Source organism: Cavia porcellus, unplaced genomic scaffold (assembly GCF_034190915.1).
Source record: "Cavia porcellus strain 051 isolate PalLab524CR breed Dunkin Hartley unplaced genomic scaffold, mCavPor4.1 scaffold_8, whole genome shotgun sequence".
Lineage (NCBI taxonomy): Eukaryota > Metazoa > Chordata > Mammalia > Rodentia > Caviidae > Cavia > Cavia porcellus.
In genome coordinates, this window is record NW_026947491.1 from 56,328,573 (window position 1) to 56,356,297 (window position 27,725).

The following is a 27,725-nucleotide window of genomic DNA, read 5'->3' on the forward strand; positions in this document are numbered from 1 at the left end:
ACCTGGGACCCCACAAAGCAGCCAGGGTTACCTGGCTGCACCAGAGGAGACTGAAAGAAGCTCCAGAGCTCTAAAACCCGACACTGCGCAGTTTTCTGACTGATCTGTGCTGTGACAGGAATGCAGTGAAGAGAGGTGGTGCAATGTGCAGTGGACCTAAGAGGAAGATCTGCATTGAGTCCCGGTGAATACTAGGTACTGGGTCCCACGGCTACTGTTGCTGGCTGAAGGACATCTTGGAATTGGGCAGAGCCCGCAACCATGGCGACATCTGGGAGTTAGGCAGAGCCCGTGTCATGGTGACATCAGATAGTTGCCCCTGGAACAGAGAGGTCTGGTGGAGGACATCTTGAAATTGGGCAGAGCCCGGTGCCATGACAGTGTCAGTGACACAAGGGGACTGGTGGTGGACATCTTGAAATTGGGCAGACCTGGTGCCACAGTGACATCAGATAGTCGCTCCTGGCACAGAGAGGCCTGGTAGAGGACATCTGGGATTTGGGCAGAGCCCTGTGCCACAATGACATTAGTCAGCTGCTTCTGGTGCAGAGAGAACTGGCAGGATCTGCTGGGGCTGAACCACGCCTCTGGTTGGGACCCAATAAGCAGATACAAAATAGTCATGATTCTGTGACATCCACAAGGTACAGCCTAACTTGCGGATTGACTGGTACATAGGCTGGAGGCTAGCCTGCACCATTCCTGCATCCCTGCCTACCTCAGATAACAGCAAATTGGGAAGGACAGCAAAAACAAGTCAGCATGCTTCAGAAAGGCCCTAAGCAATATGGAGAGGGCCAGAGACCCCCAGGACACTCCAATCTGAAAGAAACCAGAAACATGACAAGAGATAGAAATAAAAAATCTCCAGCTGCCAAACCTGGGATAATAAGCCCAGGAGAAGTAAACACAGAAGAGAACCAGCACAGTAACCATCCAATACTAGACAGCATCAGCTGAAATAAAGAAATACCTTCATGACCTCATAGATGAATTTAAAACTGTACTTTTGATCTAAGTGAGCAAGATATAAAGAGATTAATTAAAGAAATGATAAGCCCCACCCAAAAAAACATAGATGGAAGAATGAGGAAATCAGAAAAGAAAGAGAAACTTCCAAAGAAGAATTTAAACATAACCTAGAATACATGAAACAGATTCAAAGAGAGTACTAGGAAACTAAAAACTCCATTGAACACTGGCAAAATGCCTTGACAGAAACTAAAGTTAGCCTTTTGAAACTTGAAGAAAGATTTATGATATATGATCGTGAAAGAAAAGACCTCTTAAAAATAACGAAGAACCAGAAAGAAACAATTCAAAGGCTAGAAGACGACAAAAGGATACATAACTTAAGAATAAAGCATGTGAGTGAGGAAGCAGGAGCAACCAAAAATGAAATACAAACAATATTCAAAGATATATTAAAAGAAAACTTCCCAAGTATAGGAAAAAGAAATGATACCCAGATAAATGAGGCATACAGAACACCAGCTACCTACAACCAAAGCAGATCTATACCCAGACATATAATAATCAAGATTCCAGAAATCCACCAAAAGAACAGAATACTAAATGCAGCCAGGGAAAAGAAGCAGATAACCTACAATGGGAAAATTATCAAAATAGCAACAGACTTATCAATACAAACTCTCAAATCAAGAAGGGCCTGGGGGAAAATATTCCAAGCCCTGAAAGAAAATAATTTGCAACCAAGACTGGTATGCCCAGAAAAACTCTCTCTCAAAATTAATGGAGAAATATGATGTTTCCAAGACAAGCAGGAACTGTGGGAGTTCATCGCCGCTAACCCAACCCTACAGAGAGTGCTGAAGGACATTCCAGAGAGAGCGAGAGAGAGAGGAAGGGATACCAGGATTCCAGCAACAGTGGCAGAGAGGCCTCAATGAATGGGGCAGATAGTTGAACGAGGGAGTAAGGTGGACCAATTATAGCAGTAGAGTGGAGTAGCAGACATGAGGCAGAGATGGAATTTGTTTGCTGTCTTGTTTTGGTTTATTTTTCCCTATAATACAGAAAAGATAGATATACATGTAGAAATTCACACATGGGAAGATTTTTTTAAGCTATTTACAGGAACAGATTATGTAATGCAAGATGTAATGAACAGAAACTCTGAAGAAGAGACACTAAGAAACCCAATGCTAATTCTGTAGCATTATGATATAAAATCTAGCAATACTATTATTCACTGTTCAAAGTGATATTAATCTAGTCTCTTAAGTTCAGTTTCAGCATATGTAAAGATAAGGACAGCTACTACGAAGAGAATGAGAGACACTATGGTAGTTATTATTGTCTTCCCCAATGTCAGATCTTGAAGACCTAAAAAGCCTTCATCATCCTGTAAAGATTTGATCAGTTCTATAATATGCAGTATGTGTTTAATGTGCATGAAGATGGGGACAACTATTTGGAAGAAACTAGAGACAATTAGATAAACAGTGAAGATCTCCAGTGAACTTGCTTTGAAATCTGTATTTCTTTAAATTGTTTCTTTTTGAACTGTTTTCTTCTGTGTTGATATGTTTAATCTTACTCTCAGATAAAAAACAAGTGTGTAGGACTGATAACCATATTACTAAGTTTTTGTTAGATCATTGAGCAGAACTGTTGTCAGTGTCACTATTTGAATGTCACTTTACATACTTTAATTTTGTAACCTGAACAACTATTTCTAGGATGACAATATGTAACTTATCAACTGGTGATTTCTTACCATTTATTTTCCTATAATTCTGTATTATTTTTACTCCTTTTTTTCTCCATATATTTTTTGTTTCTTTCTCTTTAAATAAAAAAAAGAAAGAAGCTTTCCCTAAACTTTGGGCATCAGGTATTTTGTCTCAACAAAATTATGCTGCATTGAAAAAGTAACTAAAACAACCTAGAGATATCTTTGAGGAACAGGTGTTTCTTAAGGAAGTCTTGATACGAATAATAAAGCTATCTATAGTAAGAAATTTACAAGCCTCAACACACACACACACACACACACACACACACACACACACACATACACACACACACACACATACACACACACACGCTCAGAGCAAATGACAAGATGCAAGAGAAAATGTAACTCCAGACCTTCAACCTGCCAAGACAAGTGAGGTACAGTGAAATAGAAGAAACAAGAAGCCAGCCACCAGCACTTTCTGAAATGACAGCAGAAGAAATAAAAATAAACCAAATAAATGAGGATATAGATAAAATAACCTTACAGTTTAAAAAAGAAATGATCAAAATGAAGGTCTTAATGAATAAAGAATAGATACAGATAGAAAAAGTGGAGTTTAGGAAAATGATTGAAATGATGTCTGCCCAACATAGAAAAGAAATGGAATGTATATAGTAATTCAAACAGATATCTAAGAGATTATACTGAAAGTATGTGCAACTGATTAAACAAAGGCAAGGCTAGATGATTATATCTAGAAGACAAAATTGTGGTCAATGATCACAAAATAAGAGATATCTCAAAAATAGAAAAAGACCAGGAAAACTCAATCCAACAGATAATACAAACAAGCAAGATAATACAAACAAGAGCACTATAAGTTTGGTCAAAGGCAATGAGGAACCTGGAGACAATGTACATGCCATTAAAAACCTATTCACAGAAGAAATGGCAGAGAACTTCCCAAACATGGACAAAGAACTTGACTTACAAATAAAGGAGGCATAAAGAACTCCAAGTAGCCCTGACTCAAATAAATCTTCACCAAGGCACATGATAATCTAATTCAAGAAATTCAGTGCAAGAATAGAATATTTAAAACTGTTAAAGAAACAAATCATTTATAAAAGATAGCCCATCGAAATCATAGAAGACTTCTCAAACCAAATCTTCAGGTCGAGGAGACTCTGGAGTAAAATATTTGAGGTCCTGAAAGAAAATAGCTTCCAATTCGGATTGGTGTAACCTGCAAAACTATCTTTCAAAGTCAGTGGAGAAAAAGGTTACTTCCATGACAAAAAACAACCAAAGAAATTCATAACCATGGACAAAAAGTTCTTACGGGTATTTTGGAAAGATAACAAATTACACAATCCTACCAATACCACTAGAAAGAAGCTACCATGCAGGGCAAACAGAAGGGAAAGACAGGGAACACTCAGCAGGAAAATAACACAAAAGTAAACCAACACATATCAGTTATAATCATCAAACATAAGTGATCCCAATTCATTAATCAAAAGAAATAGACTGACAGAATTGATTAAAAACTAATATCCAAAATTATGCTGCACTGAAAAACATATTTAACTCAAAAAGACATTAATAGACTGAAAGTAAAATTGCTGCAAAACAATATTCCATGTGACAGGAACTTGGAAAAAAGGAGGTGTAGCTATTCTGTTTGCAGATAATGTGAACTTCAAGCCCAGACTGATCAAAAGAGATAAAGAAAGTCACTATATATTTGATAAAGGAAAACTCTAAGAAGAGGTAACAGTCATAAATGTGTGTGCACCAAATTCAAGTGCACCCAACTGTATAAAACAAATATTACTTGACATGAAAAATCAAATAAGTACACAATTGCAATGGACAGATTTAATACCCCACTGTCACAGATCAACTAGGCAAAAAAAAATCAAAAAAGAAATATCAGAACTAAATCAAGCCTGTAAACAAATGGACTTAAGAGATGTCGATAAAGTGTCCCACCCCATGACATCAGAATATATATTCTTCTCAGCTGCACTTTCTCCCAAATAGACCACATACTACCTCTTTGACCATGCTTAAGTAAATGCAAAGAAATTTAAATTATCCCATGCATAATAGATTATAGTACAGTGAAATTGGAAACCAATGGCAAAAGAAACCTCAAGGGCTCCACAAACACATGGAAATTAAATAACACCTCCTGAACAACCAATGGGTGACAGATCAAATAAAGGAAGGTATTAAATAGTACCTACAAATAAATTATAACAACAATACACATACTAGAACTTATGGAATGTGATTAAAGCAGTCCTAAAAGGGAAAGTTATAGCAATGAATTCTCATATACAAAAATAGAAAGAACCCAAATAATCAAGCTAATACAGAGACTCAAACTTCTAAAAAGGAAGAACGAGTCAAGCCCAAAGATCATATGAGGGAGGAAATTATAAAGATCAGAGCTGAAATCAATGTAATGGAGAATAAGAAAATAATAAATAAATCAAAGAGTTGGTTCTTTGAAAGATTAAATAAAATTTATAAAACCTTTAATCAAGCTTATAAAAAAACAAAGACTCAAACACATGTAATTAAGAATGTAAAGGATGAGATCACAATAGGTCCATGGAAATCCAGAAGATATTCAATACCTACTTTGAGAACCTGTATTCTTCCCAGCACTCTGGAGGCTGAATCTGAAAGGGATCACTGTGAGTACGAGACCAGCCTGGATTACAATGCGAGCTCAAGGCCAGCCTGAAATGCATAGCCAGACCCTGTCTCAAATAAATAAATAAATAAATAGAAAATCTGTATTCTAATAAAATGGAAAAGGAAAAAGAAATGCATGGATTCCTAGATACACATGAAAAAAGTTGAATCAAGATGATATCCTCATTCTAAATAAGCCAGTAAGTTAATGAAGTTGAAGAAGTAACTAACAACTTACCAACAAAAGAAATCCCAGGTCCTGATGGATTCAGTGCTGAATTTTACAACAAATTTAGAGAAGATCTAATGCTATTACTCCCCGCACTCTTTAATAAAATTGAAAGGGAATCAGTACTTCCAAATTCATTACTGGAAGAAAATGTTACCCTAATACCAAAACCAGAGAAGGACCCAACCAAAAGAGAACTACAGGCTAATCTCCTTATGAACATAGACATGAAAGCCTTCCATAAGATACTGGCAAATAGAATGCAGCAGATCATTAAGAAGATCACACCAGGGATGCAGAGATGGTTCAACATATGAAAATCAATAAATGTAATAAATCATATTAATAGAGTCAAAGATAAAAGTTATACAATCATTTTTAATAGATGCATGAAAACATTTGAAAAAGTGTAACACTCATTTATAATTTTAAAAAATCTACAGAAAAATCAGAATAGATGTCTTTATCTCAATATGATAAAAGCTACCTGTGACAAACCAAAAGCCAACATCATACTAAATCGACAAAAACTGAAAGCTTTCACTCTAAAGTCAGGAACAAAACAAGGATGTCCACTGTTAACACTCTTATTTAATATAGTTCTGGCAATATTAGCCAAAGCAATTAGACAAGAGAAAGAAATAAAAGGAGCAAAGATAGAAAAGGAAAAAGTTTGAAGATGACATGACACTCTACATAGAAGACCTCAGAAAGCCACCAAAAGATTCCTAGATATAATAACCAGATTTAGTAGCATAGCTGGATACAAAGTCAACACTGAAAAATCAATAGCCTACCTACACATGAATAACAAACTCACTGAGAGAGACATAAAGGAAATAACACCTTTTACAACAGCATCAAATAAACTAAAATTGAAGTGGATCAAATATTTAAATATGAAAACAGAAACACTAAATTTCAAGAGTAGAACCCTTGAAGACATATGTAAAAATTTTATAAACAGAGTCTCAGTTGCACAGGAAATACTACAAAGAATCAACAACTGGGATCTCATCTTATTAAAAAGGCTTTTTTCTTTTTTTTTTCTTTTGAAAGTAGTAATATACAACAGAACAAGACAGAACAAAGCCAGTTGAGACAGTGTCATGAAATTGGTACAGAACATCACAGCAGGTTGCTGGGATAACAGTAATAGGTATCACAGTATTTCTCATTAACTTCACAATAGTTGTTCTTTCAATCACATATAGCAAAATAAAATGAAATACAGGACATTATAGAACTTATCAAAACAGAATATTGAATAGAGCAGTACCATTAATCAGAATAAAGCAAAACAGTAGTAAAAATATTTGCCTTCAAAGAGATGGTAGAAGGAAATCCCCCTTATTTGTTGTATTGCATATGGTCAGCCTCTCAAGAGATGCTCAGATCTCTGGCTCCCATTTGCTAACAGGGGTCAGCGGAAGTGGGATGTTTGACTCTCAGCCCATGCACTGGTAGGCTCACTATTGCTTAGTAGTGAGGCCAGCTGGTTACTTGGTTTCCCAGCACCCTAAGTTCCAACATGGTGCGGATCTCAGGAGACACTGGTGATTATTCCCTTGAGGTGGCTGCAGGCTGCCACACCACAGCCACTTACCAGGAAGGAGAGCTGGTTGTTTGGCTTCTCAGGAGATGCTGGTGGTTCTCCTCCTGGAGGGGCCACAGCCTGCCACACTACAGCTGCTTACCAAGGAGGTGAGCTAGTTGCTTGGTTTCCCAGCGTCCTCTATTAAAAAGCTTTTGTTTGACTGTTTGATCATATCTTGTGCCTAGATATTATAACCTGAATAACTACTTCTAAGATAACATTATGCAATATATTAACTAGTGTTAATTTCCTTTGAAATTCTATATCATTTCTAACCTTTTCTATGTTTTGCTTTTAAAAAAACACAGAGGAAAAAATATTAGCACAACTGCCCCCCTCAATTTTGCACAGCAAAAAAATCACTGACAGTGAAAACACAACACACTTGGTGAGAACATTTTACCCAGTTGTTCCTCAGACAAAGGAATAATATCTAGAACATATAAAGAATTGAAAAAAAAACAGACTTCTCCCAAATTTAAAGACTCAATCTAAAAATGGGCATCTGAGAAGAATACACATCTCTCAGATGAACTACAAACAGCAAATAAATATATGAAAAAAAATGGAACATCACATATCATTCAAGAGATGCAAATTAAAACAATCCTGAGATTTTATCTCACTCCAGAAAGAATGGCAGTTATCAAGAAATCAACCAAGAACAAATGCTGGTGGGGTTCTAGGAGGAAAGGAACATTTGTCTACTGTTGGAAGTGTAGGCTAATGGAGCCACTGTGGAAATCAGTGTGAAGTTTCCTCAAAACACTAGGACTAGTTTCCCATTTGACCTAGCTATTTCCTTTCTTGGTATCTTCCCAAAAGAATTAAAAGCATCACTTCTTATTGTTACATGCGTACCCATGTTTGTAGCAGCATAGATTGTAATAGTTAAGCCAATGAATGGATTAAAACATTGTGGGTTTTTTATACAATGGAATAATACTTGGGAATAAAGAAGGATACATCTGAGACATTTCTGTATAAACAGATGAGATCCACTCTTAATTGAAATGAATTGAACACACATATATAAATGTCACATTATCTCTCTGGTGTGAGAAACCAAAAGTGTAAACAAGAACCAAAATGTGTAATGGCTATTTTGAAATAGGTAGAAATTTTTGAAAAGGACAGGCAAACTCAGGAGGAGAAAAGCAAAGAAGGGGAGAGAAAAGAATTAGAAAATAAGGATAAAATGGAAACAAACCTTTGTAAATAAGGAGAATAATAGGGGTTTAAGTGAGGGGAGGGGAATAGAAAAAACAGAAGAATAAAGGCATATCATGTACAGGTACAAATGAGTGTGATCATTGTGTATATCTAAATTACACCAATAAATGATAAAAATAAATAAGCATTTTAACAATTTTTAAATGCCAATATTTTCAGTTCATATGAAATTATATCCATTGCAATTATATAAGTATTGGGGGAAACTATAGCCTTAATCTTCAAAATATGAGCAATTGTAAAAGTTCTCAAAATTATTTTACGCAGTATCCAAATCAAAATTTTGGATGGGTGTCACTGAATCTTTTCCTTACCTCCAGCTTATAAGAGAAGGTTGCTACAAATTGATTCAGAACACACACGCACACACACACACACATTCACATGCACACATTCACACACACACACACACACACACACACACACACACACACACACACCCTTCTTTCCCAAACATTCATATTCTTATGACTTATGATCATGGAGACTTTTTTTCTGAGTTCCAGTGATTAGTTTCTACATGAGCTCTCTTTTCTTTTTACACATTTGCCTCTAGCACAAGCCTCTGTGCTTCTCAGATCATCTGTCCTACATGAAACTCTAGACACTGACTTGAGTTCTCTCAACCTGTTCCTCCTGTAACCTGTGTTCCCTACTCAGTTTAACTCTATAGTTCCTTCTCACAGCCCACAAGTCACATCTAAACATTCTGGGATCTTCCAATTAGATTGGCACACTTTACTTTGGTCTAGGCTTGCCTGAAAGATTCTCAGTAACCTGACATGTTGCCTCCATAAACAAGTGTGTTCTCTCACCTCAATATTGCATAAATTGTTCTGCCCACCAAATTGGCTCTATTCTCAATTCTGGTCTCAGATGATATGCCAAATTTCATTTATCACTGCTACAAAGGTGGGGGCTGAGCCAGGGTTTAAAAAAGTGATAGCAGCTATCGACTGATGAGTAAAGTACTGCATTATAATTTAGATCTTGTTTGTATTATGTTTCATATTTCAAAAATAATTGTAAAATTAGCATTTTATATTAAATTAATTTACTTAAGGAAGAGCTCCTTTCTGCCATCTTTTAAAAAGATACACACCCAAGTTACATGGATGTCCAGGGTTTTCTCGCCAGTAAATGCAGTAGAGATTATATTTATACCACTTGTCTAACAATATGCTGATACATCCTTATTTCCCAAAGAGCAGAAACCTACTGCTTCTTGTTTTTCTCTCTCTCTACAGTTAGTTGTGAGGAAATCCTCCAGGTCATGGGTAGTGGGAATTTGTTTTTGTTCCAAAGTTGCATTTTACTTGGTTTTAGCTTTTGGGCCACTTCACCATACTTTCTCTGTAACTGCAAAATTTCAGAGTTCTCTTGGCTATGGATGTGACTATGGCATAAGCTAGCCTTGGAGGAGTGAGAAGCAGCAAATGGGTCAAAAGGACCAGTGCTTCTCTCTTCAAGTTTCTCCTTTGCCATTGCTTTCCTATCAATATTTCTCAACAAAAATAAAACAGGTATGGGACTGGGGATTTAGCTCAGTGGCATAAGTGCCTGCCTTGCAAGCGCACAGTTGTGAGTTTGATCCCTAGTACCAGTTTAAAAAAAAAAAAAAACAGGCAAAAAATGCTTACGTCTCAAATAGTTAAGAATGCCTTATATCCACATATAAGTAGGTTCAAGTCTGCTGTTTAGAAAATGTTTACTTAATTTTATATTGCTGTAACAAAATACCTGAAACGATCAGCTTAAAGGAGGAAAGGTTTGTTTTGACTCACAGTTTCAGAGGTTTTGGTCCATGGTTGGGTCTGTGGTGAGGCAGAATCACAATGGTGGGCGGGCACGGTAGAGGTATGTATCTCATTTCCTGAAGCCCAAGAAGCAGAGAAGAAGAAAGCAGGATGTGATGGTAGGCGTCCTCCTTTCACTTTTTTCCATCCAGACTTCTACCCCACTGAATGGTGCCATTCACATTTAGGGATGGTCTTCTTCCTCATTTTGCTCTTACATATGCCAGTTGTCTTTGGAAACATTCTCACAGGCATACCCAGAGGCAGACTTGAGGTATTTCTCTATATAATCAAGTTAACACTCAGTATCAATCAATACAGACAATGTCACCTCAAAAGAGGCAATATCTCTGGTGAAAAACACTCCTAAATTTTAGTAAAACTCTCTAAAAGGAAGCAATAACTTCTTGGTTCCTGATTTTGCTGAACTGAAGCATCAATTTTTGAGTCATTTGGAACTACCATCAAGCCCCTATCTTGATTTTTCTTAGTTTAATAATCTTAGATAAGTCATTTAATACCTCTCTGCCTAACTTTTTCTGTGTATAAGATGGGAAAAATAAAATTATCTATTTTGTAGTCTTATTGTGAGAGTTTACAAAAATGATAAATGGTTTATCCCAATGCCTAAAAAAACTACAGTTTACAGTTGTTTGTTAACTAAATTTAGTAATATACATGGTGCCAATTTGAATACTGTGGACAGCCATGTTATTTTTTATTTTATACAGTACACTGATAAATAAGCAGCTTTCTAGGTGCCAAAAAAATAAATGAGAAACAGAAGGTCCCAAAAAGTGTACTCTATAGTCTCTATACAGGTCTCTGGGAAATCTTCAGGGTGAATTTATGCTCATACATAACAGCATTTGTTCTTACTTTTCTGTCTCAAGGTATTCTACATAACAGGTAAAATGGCCCTGTAACATATACATTATAATACTTTCTTACTGAAAATAATTTACATAAAATTTGGGTACATCCTTATTAATGTCAATTGTTATTGCACACCTCAGTCATCTTATTTTACAGTCTAACACAATTCCCACGTGCAGTGTGGCCAAGATTTGAGCAAAGAGGGCTGACCAAAGCTTCCCTCTACAATAGTCAGGCAAATAGTACTTTGGTTCTCGTTGTTGGTGGTTGGTATTTGTTGGCAGCAAAGTGGCAACATAGGCAAAGGATTGTAAATAAAGACTCCTGAAAAGGCCCACTTTCTCCTGTGTTGGGCAAGGAGAGTAAACTTTGAATGACAAAGAGGAGACTTCTGGAGCTGTCAGGATTTGAATACAGTACATGTTTATGTATACATTATCTTTGTAATCTGTGGAAACAATTAATATGTAATGGGCCAATATGGCACTAAAATGAAATTTATATTACTTGGATTTTCACTGCTTACCAAACACAAATATTTGTGATATACACGCAGTAAAAATTTATAAGCAAAAAATACAACAGGACTCATTTCTTGGAAAAAGAAATTTTGTAGATTATATAACAAAATAGAATGAGCATGTTGCCAATTGTAATTGTTTCCTTATTATCTCCTTACTACTCAATCCTAATTAGGTATGTTTGTGTAGTCTTAAAGAGATGTTTTTAAATTTAAAAAAAAATCAAGCAGATCTATAAACTAAGGAACATCAACTTGGTAATTTTGGACTATAATGGGAAACGGAAGCATAACTAATGAACTAAGAGGCTGGAAACATTTAGGTTAAATCTGAGGCCCACACATCTGTGTTTAAATAGTTGACAATCACATTGTTTATCACTCCTGTCTACAAAAAGGCAAAATTGTTCTGTTTCCTTTTTTCTCTAAAACTCCAAATTGTACTCAGGCAACAGACAATTTGACTAAAACATTGTCACTAGATGAAACAAAACTATAGATTGTAAGAAATGCGTTTTTCATCAGAGACTCAGCTGAGGATTTAAATGAAAAAAATCTTAATATTCAAAGTATAAGCTGTCAAATGTGAAAAAGATGAATTTACGAATTTTTAGTCAGGAAACATTGTGATGACTTCATTTGTTAATTTGATAAATGCTAATTGGGCAACATCGTGACCTACTCTAAAGGCTGGATGTAAAGCAGGGAGCAATAGTACCTTGGAAGAGTCACACAGTAACAAAGGTAAACAAAAGCCAAAACAAAAACAAATGCTTCCATAATCACAAATCCAAGGTCTATAAAGGGGAAGAGCAGAACGCTGTACTGAAGTTCTTTGAGGATACCTGCCCTACTATCAATTATCAATGAAAGAATCCCTGGGAAACATTAATGAGAAGAAACTGACTAAGGCAATAATGGGGTAGTAAAGGTGGAGGAGCTTTGGAGAAGAGAGAACGGTATGTGCAAGATTTCTCAGGTACTTTTTAAAAGCCTCAAAAATTAATAGAAGGAAAACAAAGGTGGAGTATAGCATCTTAGGGGAGAGAAAATCAATAGCTTATTAGATTATGTTAAATAGTAAAATTATGATCCTAACAGCAGTGAAAAACTCATCGGTCAGACAGGAAAGCTAACTTAACATTTGTTCAAACAACAAATATAGCACACTCATACATATTAAAATTGTTTTATCTCAAATTGACCAGTATTGAGGCATGGAATTTCTTTTTGGAAAATAATTTATTTTATAATAAGTGGAAAAAATTAAGAAGGTTAAAAGATGATTACAATCTATTGGTTTTGTAAATCTTACTGTACAAATATAACTGTTTACAGAAATGAAATGGATACTCATCTCTTACTATACCAATCCACCAATGTTTCTTTTTAAGTTAATTAAGTTTATTGGTACATTTTAGGTATACATTACGTTGCATTCACCATAGGGAATTTGTACTTGTACATGATATATCTTGATTAACTTTCCCCTTCCCCTAGGCTCCCTTCAACTCTTTTCCCTTTCTTATTTACAAAAGCTTTTTCCCCATTTTTTCCTCTTTTCTCATTTTTAAATTTTTTCTTCCTTTTGCCAAACCCCTCCCTACTTCCCCTTTCTATGTGAACACTATTTCACAGTATCTGTTATACATTTTGGTCTTTATTTACACTTTCAGTGTCTCACAGAGAAAAAAAATCAGTATTGACACACACATAATTGATTTATTTCACTTAAGAGGATGGCCTCAAGGTTCATCCATTTACCTAGAAATGTCTCAGGTTTATCTTTCTGTATGCATGAGTAGTATCCATTATATTTTTTAAAAATCCACATCTTCTTCATCAATTCATCAGTGGATGAGCATATGGGCTGCTTCCAAAATTTAACTATCACAAATTGTAGCACTATGAACATACATGTGCATACATTGCTGTCATACGATGCTTTTAAGTCTTTTGGGAAGATACCAAGAAAGGGGATAGCTTAATTTTAGGGTTTTTTTTAGAACACATTGATTCTCACAGTGGCTGCAACAGTCTACACTCCCACAAACAGTGAAGAAGGGTTCCTTTTTTCACCACAGCCACACAAGAATTTGTTATGTTTGATTTCATGATAACAGCCATTCTTTCTGGAGTGAGACGGATTCTCAGCATTATTTTAATTTTCATTGGTCTCTCAAATGATCAGTGTGTTAATGATTCCTTTTGCTATGCAAATGCCTTTTGTTCAGATCCCAGTTGATTCTTCATAATGGTTGTCTTGCAACTGGAGTTTTATTCTTAAAGTCTTTACCTATGACAATGTCTTCAAGAGTTCTACCTAGTCTATCTTCCAGAAGATTTAGTATTTCTGTTTTCATATTTAGAACTTTGATCCATTTCAAATTTAGTTTAGTGCATTGTAATAGACATGGGTCTAGTTTTAGTCTTTGGTATATAGAAAGCCAGTTTTTCCAGCAACTTTTATTAAAGTTAACTTCTTCTAATGAACATGTTTGGCCCCTTTGTCAAAGATAAGTTTGAAATTGTTTCTACATCTTTGATCCTCACATCTTTTTTATTATTGTTGTTGTTGCTAGTGTCATGCTGTTTTTATCACAGTAACTCAATATTAATTTTGAGTCAGGGATTGTGATGTCCCATGTCTTGCCTTTGTTGCCTAAAATTGTTTTTGCCATTCTAGGTCTCCTCTAGCTCCAAATGAATTTTGGAATTATTTTCTCTAGTTCTGTGAAGTACACTAATTGAATTTTGATTGAGATTGCATTAAATCTGTGTAACAATTTTTGGAAATATGACCATTTTCACTATAATATTTCTTCCTACTCAAGAACAAGGGATATCTTTCCATTTTCTGACATTTTCTTCAGTCTTTTTTTCAGAGTACTGTAGTTTTCAGTGGAGAGATCCCTTACTACCTTTGTTAGATTGTTTCTCAAATATTTCATTTGTTTGATGCTTTGCAAAAGGTTTTATTTCCCTATTATCTCTCACAGTGAGTTTGCTATTCATGCACAAGAAGGTTATTGATTTTTTGAGTGTTGACTTTGTATCCAGATACGCTATTTAACCTGATTATTAAATCTAGGAGTCTTTTGATGGCTTTTTGGGAGTCTTCTGTGTAGAGTATCAAGTTATCAGCAAATAAAGATAATTTAACATCTTCCTTTCCTAAGTTTATTCCTTTTATTTCTTTCTTTTGTCTAATTGCTCTGGCTAATGTTTCTAAAATTATATTGAATAAGAGTGGAAACAGTAGATAACGTTTTTTTCCTGATTTTAGAGTGAAAGCTTTCAGTTTTTGTTCATTTAGTATGATGTTGGCTATTAGTGTGTCATAGATAGCTTTTGTCAGATCAAGATAAAGAACATCCATTCCAATTTTATGTAGGATTGTTATCTTGAATGCATATTGGATTTTGTCCTACACTTTTTGTACATCTACTGAGGTGATTGTGTGACTTTTGTCTTTGATTCTGTTGATATGATGATTACATTTATTGATTTGTATATGTTCAGCCAAAAATCAAAAGGCAGTTGTAATTTGACCCCACTGTGCCATGCACTATGGAAACTATTGACCCTTAAGGTAATTCATTCCAAGCTTGAAATGGCAATAAGTGTTTCTTTCTCACAACTATTCAATGAATATAAAAAGACCAAATAGCATTTTATAAGCCATGTTGTCTGCTAAAAAACCACATATTGATTTAAAAATATTGATGAAGAAAATTCCTTTTCTCTATACAGAAGCTAAAAGATCTTCAAAAATGGGGAGAAATAAATGTCTACAATTTCATGTACAACAGTACAACAGAGAAAATATTTTCTAATATTAACAATTCTTCTTGTATCCTTGTGAATATTATTTTCTTTTTACAATACAGATGGTCTGCAGCCTATGATGGTTTACCTTCAAGTTTTATTGCCTTTATTATAATGCAAAAGCCAATTCTGTAGATATTTTCCCCAACATCTAAGCAGAGATACCAAGTATTAAACAAGATATAAGCTGATCCCCATCCACCTCTAGGACACCATCTCTCATCATTTTTCTTGCTGCTACTGACACTCAACTCACACTGGTCTTCTTGTTTTCTTTTGCTATTGCTGTTGCTCAACAGACCAAGTCTGTTTCTGAAACTCTCTACTTCAGATCTCTTCATGGCTATTTTTATCACCATCATCAAAATAGTCACACATCATTACTGGAGACCTTCCTAAAATCAAGGAAAATATTTAAAATACCACCATTGCCACTTTCTGTGCACTGTAACAACATCCTGTCTGTCTGATGACTCATCACTATCTAAAATTCTCTCTTCATATGTTTTTATTCGGTGCCTTCTCCCATATAAAATGGGTTGTAGGAATGAGATTTTGTTTGCCTTCATCATTAGATCTCTAGTACCTGACACATGGCAGGTGATCAATAAAGTTTCAGTAAGTGAAAGAAGTAATTAGATGTTTGGGTACATTATTTTTGCTTCTGGAATTATAATACCACCTATGGTAGATCTTATTAAGTCTGCCTCCGTCAGTTCCCAACATAATATCTTCCAGCTACTTGTGAACTTCTCTGAGTATGTTCAAGTGTAAATTCCTCAAGTCTTCTCAGGTACAATTTCACCAGAATAGTAAAGCTATATGGCCAGGGACTCAGCTGTTTGGTGGTTTGGTGTCAATATTAGTGTGGAATTTCAAAGTCTAGGCTTTAATTCACTTAATAATATGGTCTCAACTACTGCTCCTTCATAGCAAGTATACTCAGATTCTATAAAAGTTCTAAAAAGAATAGGGATAATAGACAAGAAAGTTTTTTCTACAAACATAAATACACCAGATCATTGTGTGATTCCACAATGATATTTCATAAGTGACATTTAATCACTATTAACCATTTCTTTAACCCCTCTGGGAACATTATGTGGAAGAGATGTCCCTTTACTGGGAATATTACCTTTCTAAAAATTAATTAGCAATGATATTTTATAAATATTTATTTAGGATAATAGAATGCTATGGTAGTCATTTTGATCCCAGAAAAAAATACAGATGTATACAGTGTCAGAAACAATTCAAGCATCTCTTTTTGAATGAAAGTGATAAATTTATGGTGGTCCTGGAAATAAATGAAAGAATAATTATTTTTGCAAAGGAAATGAGCATCAGTAGTAAACATGAGCTAGGACTCAAGAGTGAGCCTGATCCCAAACTGAAAAGCATATGTAAAAATGGAAGACAATTTTGTCATAGTGTGATATGTAAATGTAGTTACCAAGTAAGTTGCCCACTGAAATTTCAGATTGCAAAAGACATATGGGCAAATTTATTCAGCCACTCTTCAACTTGTATTCCAGAATGTGGCATTATGTCTTGAGAGAGTACTAACAAAAGGATTTAGGGAGGAGATCTCAACTGTTCTGTAAACTTCAACCCATCCAGGAACCACATGGAAGGTTGAATGTTCATTTGGGGGAACACTGGGAAAACTCAACTGTCCAGGTAAGGATAGGGCTTTCCCTGAAGGGAATTGGTAGTACAGCTGTTAACTACCCTGAGAAAAGTTAATTTTAGGAAGGAAATAATTTAAGGAACTATGCCTGAGTATACAATGGGAAAACATTTTCTCTCCCTAGAGCAAAAGTAATTTGTTCCAGAGATATAAATAACATAAAGATAGAAATGTATGAGGATACAGGAATTAATGTGAATACCCCCCAAAAAACTAAAACTAGAAATTAAATTCAATCTAGCTATACCCTTTTCATATCTTCTGAAAAACTTAAAGACCTCATAGTATAATGATACATGATTACTCATGTTTATAGGAGCACAATTTGTAATAGCTAAATCTTGGAAGTAGCTTATATGTTAAGCAACAGAAGAATGAAATAAAGAAAATATGGTACATATACACAATAGAGTAGTATTCTTCCATAAATAAGGTTAGACTTGAGTCATTCATAGGAAAATAGGTGCCCCCTGAGACCATAATGTTAAATGAAATAAATCAGACACATAAGCTTAAGTATCATATGATTCCTCTCACATGAAAAATCCAAAATATAAATAAATCAAAGATAAAAATAAAAGATAGACAACCAGAAGCAGGGAGGTGGATTTTTAAAATTTAATTAATTTTATTGGTACATTTTGGATGCACATAATGATCACATTCATCATGGGGAATTTGCACCTGTACATGGTATATCTTGATTCTTCTTTCCCATTCCTTTCCTTCCATTTAACCCCTATTCCCCTCTTATTTACAAAGCTTTGTTTTCATTTTTTTCTTTTCTCTTCCTGCCTTTCTCCCTTACTATTTGCTAGTTCTCCCTCTTTGAATATTTCTCCCTATTTCACAATATATATTATACATTTTTGTCTTTATTTACACTTTCATTTTCTCACAATGGAAAAAATGCACATGTGTCCAATTTAATTCACTTAATAATATGGTCTCAAGATGCACCATTTACCTAGAAACATCTCACTGTAGAAATCTGTTTGGAGGTTCCTCAAAGAACTAAAACTAGAGGTTGCATTTGATCTGGCTATTCCTCTTCTTACTATCTTCCTAAAAAAATTAAAAGTATCATACCACAGTGATGCATGCACATCCATTTTTATAGCAACACAGTTTGTAACAACTGAATTTTAGAAACAGCCCAAATGCCTACCAACTGATGAATGAATAAACAAGACACCTGTGTTATGCGGTGGGGTTGTACAGAGAGAGTACTATTCAGCCAGAAAGACAGACAAACCTGAGATACTTTGCAAAAGGGAAGGGGACCAAGAAATGGAGGGAGAGATGAGGAAGGGGGTAAAAAAAATAATTAAAATGTGTTACGTGCATGTGCCAACTGCCCATGATGAATGTAATCATTATATATTGCAAAGAGGAAAAATGTACTAATAAAAATAAAACTTTACAAAAAGAAGTTTAAGGACATAGTGGACCAGTGATTCACTCCTATCTGAAACAGCAGATGAAAAGAAAGGCTGACAGGCTGGTTTGGGAGAGCCCAGATCCTGCTAAATTGAGATGTGCCTGCGCCCCTAGCCTATGGGGTGAGGAATGCAGCAGTGTTTCACAGCAGGAGAGCAGGCAGGCTACATAGGAGACCACTGGCATAGGCAGTTTGGGACCTATTCAAGTAAGACCAGTGGGAGAAGCAGAGGGATCCAGCAACCAGAAGCTGGGAGAGATTGTCTAGGGAATTTAGGAAGGATTTTCTAAAGATCCAGAAAATGCTAGCCCAAAATATGGTGCACACTGAGTAATTTGGAGCTGAAGGAAAAAGACAAGACTCAGAAGCAAGAAAGTCATCCTGGCCTTCAGCCATGCTCTAGTCTCCTCCCCTGCTTTCTCCTAGGAAATAGTCATAGAAACCAGAACTCTTCTCCTGTAGTCAGGCCAAAAAACCTAGAAAGGTCATCCTCTGACCTCTGACCCCTAACCTCTTCCTGTCTCATGTGAAAGGTATGTGGCTCTATCCTAGGGGAAAGGAGCAGCTCACAGAGACACACACAAAAAATCTGGGCCAATAGGACATGCTGAATTCTTCCCCAGTTTATTACTCTTAGATCAGAACTTCCCTTGTGGAATCATTTTTTTTTCTTCACAACTATCTAATTACTTCACCAGATTTAGTATAAAAATACAGTTTTCCCTGAACCTTTGGGTCTTTATTTCTGAAGGTTCTCATATGATATAAAACTTTGGCTTACCTAAATCGGTTAAGCTTTTTCCTCTTGGCAACCTATGTCTTTTGTTATAGGACTATCAGCCATGACATTTGATTGAGTGACAAAATTGTATTGCTTTTTCTACTATTCAATTTGAAGTGACCCCTAGTACAGAAATGCACTTTTTAGGAAAAGGGATCTATGGGGGGGGCACAAACATTATCCATAAAACAAAACATTATTTTTGAATTTCAACTGCAGAAGACAAAGGTGTTAGGGTAGTATCAGTTCAACTGAGACCCCTCCCACTTCATTCTCTTCCTATGGCTTCCTGCCAGCTGTGAGGAAGCAGAAAGAGAAACAAAGAAATGAATCTGCCATTCCTTTACTCTTACAGCAGACTTCCTGTCAGGGCAGAAGAGAAGAAGAACCGAACTGAAATATAGCTCAGGTTTTTTCTTCAATTTCTGTCTCAAACAGAGCACACTTCTTCCACACTAAGACTGTTTTTGTCATATTCTCCCTGGAGGCCTATCTACTACCTAAAGTAACAGAAACACCCTCAGCTTGCAAAGTATTCACGTAGAGTTGGAAAACATTACTTCCATTAATAAAGTTTAAAAGGAAGAGTGAAAGAGAAAAGTAATAAAAAGAACACTGCATTTCGATTCCACTCCAAATCATGCTATCCAGCGTATTGGTTACAGCTATCTATAACCTAAGGTAGTGCTCATTAATGTACCAGAGCCATCTCAAGGGTGGGCAGTTTTGTGTCATGATGATGTATGCATCTAGAGAGCATTTGTCCCTCCTGCCATCACTTACTAGCTGTATGACATGGAGCAATTTACTTTAACTCTCTTTTTTATCTGTAAAATGAGGTGTCTATAATAGCATTACCTTCGTATTGTTGTGAGAGTTGTATAAATAAATATGTGCAAAGCACTTAGAATGTATTACTTATGAATAATCAGTATCTTTACTAATCTCCTTATTTCCCAAAACCAGCCCCTACTATTTCAGAGTTTCAGTCTAGGACAAATCACTTCTGCCTTAGGGAGAGCAAAAAGTTGTTCTCCCATGAGTCTCAGACATAGTTCCTTAAATTATTTCCTGCCCAAAATTAACTTATTTCAGGAGCCTAACAGCTGTACTATCAGTTCCCTTCAGGGGAAGCCCTACCCTTATGCTGAGAAGTGAATTTTCCCAGGGCTACCTCAATATTCTGACATTTGCAATTTTCCAGTTCCTGGATTATCCCCTGAGATCTCTTCGTTCTAAGTGAATTTTATTGAAACTTCATTTCAACTGATGCTCAAATTGGTTAACATGCATAAGTGAACCACTGCATGCTGGTTACTCTTTTACACTGTGAATATCTGAAATGATTTTTATTTCTTTTTGTTCTGTATGGTAAATGTTTACAATGTTAGAGTAATTTGACTCCAATATAAATATTGCAGTTTAATTAAATTATAACCAAATGATGTTTTTCACATTTGTGTAGAATATGTTAAAAACAAAATAATGCTGGGGATATAGTTCAGTGACACTGGCACCTGCCTGGCAATTGCAAGGTTGTGAGTTTGATCCCTGGTATAAATAATAATAATAATAAGGTTCAAATGACCAAATTATTAAAAATTAGATTTGTACTTTTGTAGTCAAAAATAGTCTCAATTTTATACTCATTGAATAATTAAAACTTTTCTATTTTTATTCAGCTTTTCTCATAATTTCAGTATTACCTCCTTAGAGAATTAATGACACCCAGGATATTTATATAATTTTGCAAAACAGGAAAATAATTGCTATAATGAAGATTTTGTGGTAGATGCATGACTTTTTTGAAAAGAAGATATTTATAAAAGTGTGTAGGTTAAGGGGGAAAAATTCCTAGTATGAAGAAATATTGAAAAGCCAAAGGAAAAATAAATGCTCATAGAGTATAAGAAAAAGAGATTCAAAAATCTGTCTCTATATACAAAACCACAATACCAATGTGTATTTGTTTCCTTGTCAGGAGTCCAATTTAGATGCAGGAAACTGAACTGAAGAGTAGACAAATACAGATTTCATGGCTCTGTTCCATGAATGATTCTCATTTCTTGTATACTTAACTTTGAATTATCCAGACATCTAAAAAACAACCACATTGCTGGTTTATTCATGCCATCTCTAATTTTAAAAGGCAACAAGACCTTTAAGTAAGCTTTTTTCTTCTTTTCCTGATACTTCCTCTATGCAACAATCAATAAATTTTTTGCTTCCCCAAAAGTTTAACAGTAATTATCAATGTTAATAAAAATTGAAGTATGTTTACTAGAATATCTTTTAATATAAATTATGTTTATGAATTACAGGATGCTGAGACTAAAACCTCTCCAGTTGACATACCAGAATAAAGTTTCTGCATCACTTCATGTGTAGATGACACTTGTTTTTTTTGTATGTTTACTCTGTAAATGATAAACACAAAAATTCAGATCTTATGTTTTAATATCCAATGCAAGTGCCATAATTTTTCAAATTTGAGTTAATTGAGAGATAGTCTCAACTCTGTGTTGCTAACAATAGTTATTATCTAAGACTTTTTAAAAATTGAGTGAAACAATTGCTAGGTAAGATACCATGGAAGATTTATTGTGATACAGATTTCCTGGATAAATGTCCTATCACTTTTGTATGTGTGTTTCTCTAGTGTCTTAACCCAGAAACAATGAAGTTTAAGTAAGAAAATAAAGTGTTCAGAATCACAAATTGGCCTTAAGCCAATTAGAAACAGAGCTTTCATTCATGGGATATAAAAATCAACACATTTGCAGTTAATTAAGAGTATATTTACCAGCAGCAATCATTCTTTTCTATCTGCTTTTGAAGTAACATAAACTCTGGTACATACGGGCTTCATTAACACAGATTCCAAGGGGACACGAACATGAGTGGCTTTCTAACGAATGGCTAGGATTAAAGAGAGATGAATGCTCTAACATCCCAGGAATCAGTATAAGACAGCAGTTCTGCATGCTGCATGAAACAGGAATGTCAACCACCGCCTTGGGATACAAAATAGCTAACCTCAGTGATGAGTCAGTCTTCAGATGTTGATTCACTAAGTACTTGGAAATTGGTTTTTGAAGTTATCTGTTGGAAAATGTGTTATAATTACTGCGTATGTTAAGGAAACTGTGATGGACCTTGTTTGAAATCTCCGGCTCACAACACATCTGGAGAGAACTGTATTTTCTTTTCTTCTTTTCTAATCTTTAAGGAGCCAAAAGAACTGATTAGGATGTGCAAATAATCAAGAGTAAAGAATGCTGAACATGTCTCAGATATTCCTCTTATAAATACAGATATCAAAACATATTCGTTTTGCTCCAAATATTCAACACATCTCCCTAAACAATTGCCATTGCCTGTGGTAAAGACTAGGCAGCAATAAACTTTTAGAGACCAAGTGCTCAAACTCTAACCCCAAACCCACTTACTTATTGCAAAGTGCCAACACTGCAACTAAATCTGAGTACTGAGGTTTTAGTTTTAAAAAATAAAAATGGTTATCTGATGCCCAGCTGTTAGGGCAACTTAGCTCAACTGCTAACAGAGAGGACTCATGGACCTGCTGTGTCACAAGACACAGGTTTGCCACTCCTGAACTATAGGAATTGTAACTCTATGTTCTGTCCCAAAATTCAAATTTAATTTGACTATTTCTGTGTCCAGATAACAGAAAAAACTTTAAACTGTGCTGCTACATAAATTTTATTAAATATATTTGCTAAATGTATAATAAGATTGAAGAGAAGGATTTTTGTAGTCCAAAGCTGAAAACTTAAAATAGTTTTCTTGTTCTACTTCAACCTTTCAAGGCAAGAGCCAAAAGATTAAGGAAAAACTTTAATCCAAAACATTCAGAATTCGGCACAAATTTCAATTCATTGCAAGCACATTTTAAAGTAAAGATTGCCTACATAAATATTATAATAATGCCACAGATAAATAACAGTTTTATTACTCATTCCTCCAATCTCTATCTGAAATGATCAACAAAAGATACTTCATCTAAATTTAGTACAAAACAAATATTGTCCAACATTTTCATTATTTCAAAGTGGCATTTCAAAGATTTACTAAGGTTTATGGACAAAATAATACATTGATTCTGAAAACTGGATATCTCAGGATCCCACGAAGAGGAGTTTATGTTTATCACATTTATTAATCATAGTTTGGGGAAATACAATTTTTGTTTTCCAAAACAAATAAAGGTCAGAGCAGTAAATCAAGTTAATGTATACATTTTTGGTTATATAAAGATTTAATGTGACAGAAAATTGGGATTGGTCCTTGGGTTTTGAGTCTATCCTTGCTCGTGTAAATAGAACAAAAATTTATGCTCTGCAATTTTCCCATCAACAAAACAAGAGGAAAGATTCAGTTGTCTCAAGGGAATATTTTATTGCTTCCTCCTAGTCCTTAAAGCCAAGAGTGAAATCTTCCTTGGTGTTCGTTGCTTCCGCTGCTATGTCTTTCTTCCTTTCTTCCTTTGTTCCTTCGTTCCTTCGTTCCTTCCTTTCTTTCTTCCTTCCTTCCTTTCTTTTTTTGATTGAAGAGATTTTGCAAGAGTCTATACCCTAAAATATCTCTCTTGTTATCATGTATATTACCATTTCCATTCCCTGGGCTTAAAAGAAATATGTTATCAGGCAGTCTCCCACACAGGATTACCTTCCCTGCTCTTTATTAATACTTAATGAAAAGAAACAATCCAGGGACCTTGGTCAAGGCAGAAATTCATAATCTCAATAAGAAAATGGTAAAATTACATGACATGTGTTGTACACAGAGAAAGGGAAAATAGACAGACTCTGGAAGCATATTTTTCCCAAAGCTATTCAGGGTTGAAATTGGAGCTTAGGACTTCAGAATTCTGTACTTCATGAGACTAAACTGTTCAAATAAAAGTAGTCATTTATAGAACCTCACCCATATGTCAGTCACCATGCCAGGCAGTAAAGAATTTAAAAAGCAGTCACATACTAACACAAAGATATACACAGGTCTGTGTGTGAGGTGACAGACATAATTTGTTTGATCATTGTTACCATTTCACAATGCATAGGTACATAAAAATGTACAAGTTAAATGTATACTTGTTAATCATACTCAATAAACATGAGTAGATAGAGAAAAATTATTCTCTTTACCTGTGTACCTAAAATCATTCATAAAATGTTTTGGGCTCATTTTAATTCTGTTAAAGGTGAAGATGTGAAAACACGTTCTATACCATGGCTTAGATTTGGGATTTATATTGGAATCATGGGTGCTTCCATCTATTCCTATTTCTTCGCTTGGATTTCTGCATTTCAAAGTTCAGCTGTACTGTAAGATCTAAAAAATGTGGTCAAATGGTCACTAATATTATTATTATTTGCTAAATAATACAGCATGACAATAACAGAAAGGTGCAGATATTTGATATCCAAACACAAACAAGATACCAACTTGCTTTAGAGTTCAGAGCTGTGAAAAAAGCACTGTTGCTATTTCTCTTGTACCTTGGTCTGTGGGAAAGTCCTGAAGGGATTCATCACTCCTGCCACATTGTGCAGGAACAAGAGCTCAGCTATCTAACAACCAGATCTACTTTCTTTATATCTGTTTCTGCTCTTAAGACTTAGAGTTCTTATGCAGACAGACAAAATTACCTGTCTTGCAGGTAAACTTTTAAGCTATTGTTGGCTATAATGTACGATACATGGACAAGCAGAATATGGAAGTCTAATCTAGGTTAGGTAAAATCAATGATAATTTTTTTTCCATACCAGGGATGAAACTTGCCATCTCATGCTTGCTAGGCAGACACTTGTGCCCCTGAACTAAACCCCCGGCCCCTCAATGATACATTTTGCCTTGTGTTATACTTCCTAGTTTTAGCAGTCTGTGTGCAAAGATAAATACACAAATTGATTTTGGAGAGAAACTAGAAGCAACTTGATGAAAGCTAGTAGGCTGCTATTTCTAAAAAGATTCACTTAGTTTACTTGTCAGATCCTGAGAAAAATGAGTAAAAAAGATAGTCATCTTTTAAAATGTTAAGAAGCATGATTTACTGAGCAAATCAGTAGCACATAAATTTGTTTATCATTCCAAAAAGACATAAAGCAGTATGTCTTACAAAAGATCCTTACGTGCCTGTAGACTGTATTCCAATGAGACAAAAGAAAAGACAAAAATAATAAATGAGGCAGTCTCTTGGGATTTTCAGTTTCTTTTTGCCTGATCAGAAACTTCACAGGGGCTCCTTTCCCAATGTTTTTTCAGTATAAGTGTTTCCATGTCCAGTTCCAGCTGGAAGCAGGCTCTGTGGAGCCATGTGAAAACTCACCAAGAATACACAAAATTAGCCTTTAGTTTTTGAACTTTTAAAAGGGTCAGGGTTGACTTTCTTCAGAATTATTTACAGCTCCCTAAAGATCCACACTGGCCTTCTCCTCCAGGGTTCCGCTTAGCCTCAAACGTCTACTTTTCACATTCAGCCACAGACTCACTGTTTCTCTCTTCTCTCTGCCTACTTGATTCTCTACAACAAAGGAAATTAGGTGCTTAGATAAATTTTTTAGTTGGAAAATAAGGAAAAATAAAGCTTAAGTCATTTTATAGAACTGTCTTATCTTTACCTTGGATAATTTCAGGAAAGGGTAAAGTAGAAAAGAATAAGAACATTGTAAGATCAATATAGACTAAGTAAACCCAAAGCAAACAATCATTGAATTTTTTATTAATTTATTTTACTGATACATTTTAGATATACATAATGATATTCATTAAACATTCATGTACGTGTGCCTGCACATGATATAACTTAATTCTTTTTCTCCTCATTCCCATATCATCTCCACTCCTCTCTCTCCCTATTTACAAAAGTTTTGTTTCCATATTTTTCTTCTTCTCTCATTTTTTTCTTTTCCCTTCCTTCCCTCCCTAGTTCCACCTCCCATTTGAGTATTATCTTCCTATTTGATAATATGTAGTATATACTTTGGTGTTTATTTACATCAAAATTTTCATAAAATCCTAGTTTACTATGACTCACTATTACAAAATGTATTTGTAGTTCTTAACTTTCCAACAGGCCGGATTCCAAAAATTTGTAAGTTGTTTTTCTGAACCTAAAAAGCCGTTTCCCTTATAAACAATGTTCTAAATTAGCAGACCTTGTGCTTTTTGTGTCGTGAGCCCATTTGAGAAACTATTGAAATCTGTAGAGCTCTCCAAAGGCAATCCTCAAATGTACATGTGCCCTACTTTTTTGTACACATTTGGTGGCTACACATCCATTGAGGGCCATTCTGATTAAGAAATTCTGCTCTCAAGTTCCATGCCAATTATAATGCTGGAATCTACAGCCACCAAATGAATTAAAGAAGTTGAAGCTTCTATTAAATACAACATATTAAAAATTTAAAATGTCCTTTTATATTTTGAGACAAATACGAGCAACACGTCACCTCAACATTACCATTTCTGGTAACTGTCACAGTTAAGCTAGAGGTAGCAATATCATGACATTCTACCTCATTAGGGTTAAGCCACAGTCTTTGCTTTACGGAATTGGGAGGAGAGATGTATGTTTTGCAGCTGAAATAGACACGTGCCTTATTTTTCCTGGTGTCTTTTTGGAAAATGGTCTTTGCATCCATAAACAGTGCTAGAGCTAAACAAACATTTGTTTAGTAATTTGGTTAATTGTATGTCAGGAAGGGTTACATATACTAAGAGTCAAACCACACACAATTGCATGTCAACTATGTAAGCTTTCCTTAGAATTTTCCTATCTTAGGAATCTGTGAGCTTGGAAAACTTTTCTGTTGTAAGAACAAATCCTCCTCTAACTGGTTCTGAATGTGAAAGCTTACAAAATATTGTCAAAGATGAAATAGACAGTCAGTCCCTTCCCACTTTCCTAACATTTACTGTAATACATAAAAATCAAATGAAAAGCTCTTACCATCTTTCTAGAATAGTTTACTTAAAGGCTAAATATTTTTGTTGCCTTATGGTGACCTTGGCGTACTGTACTTGCTATAGGCACCCATGTAAGAATGTTTCCACCATCTCATGCCTATGTTCCATTTGCCCAGAGAATCCATTCTGTCAGTATCTAAGATTCTTGTAGACTGTCAAAATGTGACAAGATTTGATTTTCAGCTCCTTGATCCTGCTGACACTGTTCTCAGTATTCCCCCGCAATTGATTTTTGAGGTTCCTATGGAGCCTGCTAATGACAGCTTTCAATATGTTGCACCCAAAAATGCCATAATGTCGTTCTCACTGTTCTCCTAGGGTTCTTTTTG